The 6,027-nt window shown below is 48.3% G+C and overlaps 1 protein-coding gene across 1 annotated transcript in view; it reads right to left on the reverse strand.

Moving 5' to 3' along the window:
• Positions 1–5,206, reverse strand: part of Brinp2 (BMP/retinoic acid inducible neural specific 2) — a 101,352-nt gene extending 96,146 nt beyond the window's left edge. The window contains exon 1 of the mRNA XM_075988351.1: positions 4,376–5,206. The gene's annotated coding sequence lies outside the window, so the exon portion shown is untranslated. The remainder of the gene's footprint in view (positions 1–4,375) is intronic.
• Between the last annotated feature and the right edge of the window lie 821 nt (positions 5,207–6,027).

Genomic DNA, 6,027 nt, shown 5'->3' on the forward strand with positions numbered 1-6,027 from the left:
AAGACTGGACCAGCCATTGAAGATCACAGGCTGTGGTGATGGTATTCTACATTCCTCTGCATATCAGAGAGATAATTTGAAGAAAATCAACCTGCACCAGCATGTTCAGAGAAGACTAACCCACTGCAGCCTTCATAGCGGAGCCTTCTGACACTTCCCTTCCAAACACAACAGAGTTTCCTCCAAAACTAGGAACCACATATTATGTGCCTTGGGCTCTACCTCAACCCCAGAAATTTTACTGGATACTTCTGCAAGTAAATAGAGAAGATGCCCTACTCACAGTCCAGCTACATGGTCATTGGCACAAGGATGCTTGCTGATAGACAGACACAAAGATGACAGCAGAGTTAAAAGTAGGATCTTCAAAACAGAGAATGTCTCTTAAGAGCTGATCCCTGATTGCACTCCTGGGTCAAAGTACAAAAAGAGACTGGGCTCCTAGAGAATTTCCTCCAGACCACACAGAAGGTACGGTGAATTGTGGCAAACCATTCCCTTCTCATTCCCAGTGGAAGCTCTCTGTATTCTAGGAATAGAGCCATTTGTGCAGTGACATGCAGCCTGCATGATGCTCCAAACCAAGAGCTGACCAAGATTACTGTGCAGCTAGTCCTCTCACAAGACCCGTGCTGTTCTTGATCTTGGCTCTGGGAGAGAGGCCTTTTACTCCTGGAATAAGTATGTATGTCTAGCTGGCTGGAGCCTTCTCCAGGTAGACAGCAGCAGCCCTTAGACCCCTCTTGGCATTGCCCAGGCGGACACCATGCCTCTCCCCCTTCCTTGCTCTGCTGAACAATCACAGGACCTCGTGGTACAGCTGCGGGCAGTACCACTCCCCACCCCCTCCTGCTTTTTTGTGTCTCCTTTTTTGTGACTGCTACAGCATATGTTTTATTAAAAGAGGAAGAGAAGAGGAGACAAGAGGTTATGTACATGGGCATGCTCAAGAATTTTAAGATTGAAAATCTTCTACTCAATGCTAAATGCCTAAGGGCTTTGGCATTTTGCCGGCTCCAAGTAAACCCCAAGAGGAACATTTGGGTGGGGAAATAGGAAATGGAGGAAAATCAAAGCTCTCTCTTAAGAAATTCTGATTCTAAAATATAAGATTTTTCTCATGTTCTCTTGAAATTTGCTTTCTCCACCATCCTTATTCAAATTTTTGGATGGGAAGTGAATGGGATCTCTAACATCGAGTAACAGTTTTTCCGTTGTGTAAGGATTAGAGCAGAGAGTGGATGGGAGGTCAGGTAACATTTTTGATGCCTAATGAGATACCCAACTTCACAGCCCTCTGGTGGGGTCTTGGGCCAACTTCTTATAGGCTATACATGTTTAATATAATTTCCCCAGATATGTAGGACTTCCAGATTTCAAAAGGAGATGTGGCCCCAAAGAACCATGCAAACCATAACATTTCCAGCCTCTTACCTGTGCCACAGTGAGTTTCTCTACCAACTGGAACCCTTCATCCCCTCTGCCTGCCCAAAAATATACCCCTCAAACTCTTGAAGCTCAATTCTAATTCTCCTTTCTTGGAATACTGATAGCTCTTATTATCAGTGCAGATCAATGGTTGATTAATAAGGTCAGGCTTTTGACTTCTTTTGTATTGAGCTTCCGTTTAGAGCTTACACCGTCATTTACCTCAGCCCAGATATAGGCCCGTTTTCCCAAGTAGACTACAAAATCACGGAAGACAAAGTTTTCTAAGGTTTTTGTCCCTCACTACCCAGACATACTGCCAGAGAAGGGGCCCCAGATGACACCACAGCCTCCCAGCCTTGTAAAGTATAAAGTAACCAAGTCAGAGCCCAGTCACTGAGATGAGACTATGCCTTAGAGGAATCCCATAGGGACTGAGGCTGGTGAAGGAGCAGTAAGACCCAGACCCATCCATAACTTCCCCTACTGCTGTGTGACTGAGGGAAGACATATCTCCTCCTAGGGTGCTCTGCTCTCCCCTTTCCAAACAGGATGCTGAAACCATTTAGCTCTACATCTTAGACAAATGAGACAATAAGCCGTATGAGAATTAATTAGAGGACTTCTGTAAATCCTCCCAGCTCTTTGGGAAAGGAGGCCTTTATAAAATGGATGCAAGGCCTTATTATTTAAGGGAAAGAATTGAGCCTCCAGAAATAACACCACACTGCACTTGTTTAAACACCAGCCAGGAACCTGAACACTGAACATTCCAGTCAGCAGAAAGTGTCCACACATCTCCAGTGCCTTCAGATTACCTCTTGTTTGTGAGTGGAGAAAGATTCTGGAAAACCCTCTCAGAGGGATGTATCTTAGGTGGTGCTCCCCAGGTGCTAACCTGTACCTTGGGGAAGGGGATCAGGAGGAGCTGATGACGCAGGGATGTTCTATGCCCTCTGGCTTAGCTCAGTAAACAACCTGTCAGGAGGCCAGATATGAACACTCAGAAGAGGATCCTAAGGTCCAAGAAGAGAAGATGTTTCCTGTCCTCAACACCAGGCCAGCATAAGGAGGATAGATAGGGTCTTTTTGTCCTCCCCAGATCTTCCTTCCTCAATCTTCCTTGTTACCACACTGTAGCACACACCACTCCATTCTGGGAGGAGAAAGTCAGCTCCATTTTTTTGGTGAGGAGAGAGAAGTGAGAGTCAAGAATGCTTCTGCCTTCCCCATGGCTACAGCCCAACCAGCTGTCAACCCCTTTAAAACCAGCTGCTTCCCAGCACTGAAGACTCTGGACTGACGTCTGCCCTCTTACCCTCAACACAGTATCTGTGCTCTGCATCTTTGCAAATCCTCTCCTTCCTCACAGAAGCCAAGCATGCACCTTTCCTCAGAGTAGGTGGCAGCTATGGTGCTGGTAAGATAGGACCACGGTGGCAGCATTGCTTGGTCATGCTCTCAGTGCTACAGAGCAGCTCAGTCTAGGTGAGAAGGAAGTCCAGGGGGTCATGTCATAAACAAATAACATGCACACTACTGTGTAAAGCCAAGAGGGAAAGCACCAACTCCAGCATCACTTCAGCTGCTGCCTGATGTCATCAGACTGCCCCCCAGGGGATTTAGTAGAATTCTTTAGCTGCCTGGTTAATACTGGCACTGCCTATCTTCTAAGAGCATGGACATGGGGTGAGGAAACGGACGGTAACAACATGTTCATGTTTAGGAAAAAAACTGGGGAGATATTCTTGATTCATAGCATACATTTAATTCTTCTGATTGGCCAAGGCTAACATACCACTGTCCCTGTGGAATAAGGTCCGGATTATCTTTTATAATTGTTATTCTCTTAGCACATATGTGCCCACTCAGAGCAACCTACTCCCAGGACAGGGGAAAACACACATGTGGTTCTTTACAGAGAGGTCTTCTCAACCATGTTATAGTGCATCCAGCTGATTGTTAGTTAATATTTGACTTTAGTCTATATACCCTGGATAAATATGTACCGTGCAGAAGGACTGCTTGGTGAAGAGAAAACTCCTCTGGGCTAGCACAGCAGTGCATAAGTTCAGCCTCCTACTGGGCAGAAACACTTCAGGCATTCAAGGCCTGGGCAGGGGCTCGGCAGGCATGCTTAGTGTTTCTGTGAGCAGCTAGCTTCCTGCATTTCCCTGCATACAGCTGTGACACACACACACACACACACACACACACACACACACACACCACAGGCGACATTCAACTGTGTATGAACAGGGAGAGCAATCTGATAGATGGCATCAGCAGACCCTTCCCTCCAGCACAGCAGCATCCCCCACCCTCCATGTCTCCAGGGCACTAAGAGGATCGACCCAATCCATAGGAGCTTCTGCTATAACACTCAAGAGAGTGTGTGGGGTTCACTCTTATGAATTATTTTTTGTCCCTGGTTACATGTACATGGAAGAAACAGACTGGCCTCTCAATCATGCCACAGGGCTTTATGAACATGTGAACACAGATGTATTGTGCAACGCAATATCAGATCTTTAGGGTCCTCTCCAAACACGGTGAACCTCGTGCAGTTCTCTCCAGCATCACTAGGCAAGCAAAAGTCCTTGTCATTCTCTGCAATTATGGAGCCCGAATGAATTTTCCAAAGCTAATGGGAGTTGCACTAACTTTGAGGACTTAAACCAGGCAAAACCAATATAGGTCAGGCAGAGTGCCCAAGCTCTGTGACAGCCATGCGACACCAGGAGGCAAAACCAGAGGCAGCTTAAACCCAAAGTCCACTGCTAAGCTCCACCTGACAGAAACTAAGGGACGGAATGGGAATGGGAATTATTCCTTTTGCTCGCAATCGCCAGACCCCAGACAAGAGGGTTGAATGAGGACTCATCAAAATTACAACGAAAGGGGATACAGAAAACCCACGGCCCGGCCCGGCCCCCTGCACTGTTACCTTGAATCCTTGCAAAAGCCCTTCTTGCTGTATCAGCTGCTCCCCAAACCACCAAGGACTGCGAGGAGACTCCTAAAAGATGCCCGATTTTTGTGCAACATCTCCAGTGGCAGCCTTCCAAAGTTTTTACTTCATGATGTCTTGTAGATCTTTCTCCTTTGGGGAAATGCGAAGCCTCCCCCCTCAGCTTGAGAGAGGGAACGGATGTCTCTTTTCAAATTCTCCTGCTCTGGGCTTTGCTGTTGCCTCCGCCGCCGCCGCCGCCAACGTCGCCGCGGCGGTTAGACCACTTGCCTGCTGCCTTGCCGCGGAGCGGCGAGCATCCCAGGAACCCACAGCATCTGTGAAGTGGGATCAGCGCTAGGCTGGGTCGCACGCGGCGTGGGAGAGGTGAGGAAAGTGGGAAGGCAACTGAGGAGTCCCCTGTCCCTCGACCGAGGTGAAACCAAGATCTTGCCCTTTTTTTTCCAACTCTAAAGAGACTCACCCGCCGTGTCATCCGAAATCTGTGCCTTGCACATGAGCAGAAACTGTTCCTCAGGCGTCTGGGCTCCTTTGGCTGCCTGAGGACCTGCCGGTGTCCTCGGAGCGCGCGGCAGGTGCATTTCCCAAGTCCTTCCGAATCCGCCGAGCTCAGCGGAGGAACTGCGGGATGAGCCGCGAGCCGCTGGGCAGGCAGGCGGATTCCATGCTAAGGCTGCAGCTCGGCGCGTCCCCACTCTGACTCCGCGCTCCGTACCTAACCAGTGTCACCTGCAGACTCAGACACCAGATGAGTGTCTTAAGATAACAATGCTGCCCTGCCTGCCTCTCTCGTTCTTTTTTATGCACGTAGGTTAGCAGCCAATAGAACTCTGCGCCTCACTCTCTACAGACACCCATTGGCTGAGCAGCCTGGCAGGGGGCGGGTTCTGAGGCCTACCGGCAATCTCCTTTGGCAGGCTGGGGTACCAGCTCTGTTAACCCTCCCAGCTTTGCAGCAGTGACTTTTTTCCCCCTTTTCTTTCTTGCTTTCTTGTCCCCCACCCCCACCCCCTCCGGCGAGGATAAGGAAGCATTGGATAAATTCACGGCTGCATGTAAGGTTGGAAGTGAGGGTTAAAAAGTGTCAAAAGGCTGAGGAAAAGGAAGTAGACGGGGAACTAATTACATTTTCTTTAATCTTCTGAGTTACAATAATCATTTGTCCCAGCCCATTTTGTTTGCTTGCTTAACCAGAACTCTCAGAGAGGGGGACCCATTTGATCCATTTTCCTTCTAAATTGAGGTTTCATTTGGTTGTTCTGTTTTTTAAGCCTCCTGAATTACTTAATTAGAAGTGAACCCCCAAGTGAGAAATAGCGCGCGCGCCTACACACACACACACACACACACACACACACACACACACACACACACACATGCACATCAAAAATACATGGGAAAGAGGGAGGCTAAAGACCGCGAGATTCTATAAGATGGCTAGGCAGAGTCTTAGAATCGCTGGACAGCTAAATTGAGACGCCTCACGCCCCCACATCAGAACTGTTGGGACAATGGCAAAAAGAACTTGAGGAATCTGGGGGAGACATTTAAAATGCCCTGAGTCGAGAGAGAGAGAGAGAGAGAGAGAGAGAGAGAGAGAGAGAGAGAGAGAGAGAGAGAGAGAGAAT

This window comes from Microtus pennsylvanicus, chromosome 10 (genome assembly GCF_037038515.1).
Source record: "Microtus pennsylvanicus isolate mMicPen1 chromosome 10, mMicPen1.hap1, whole genome shotgun sequence".
NCBI classification, from domain to species: Eukaryota; Metazoa; Chordata; class Mammalia; order Rodentia; family Cricetidae; genus Microtus; species Microtus pennsylvanicus.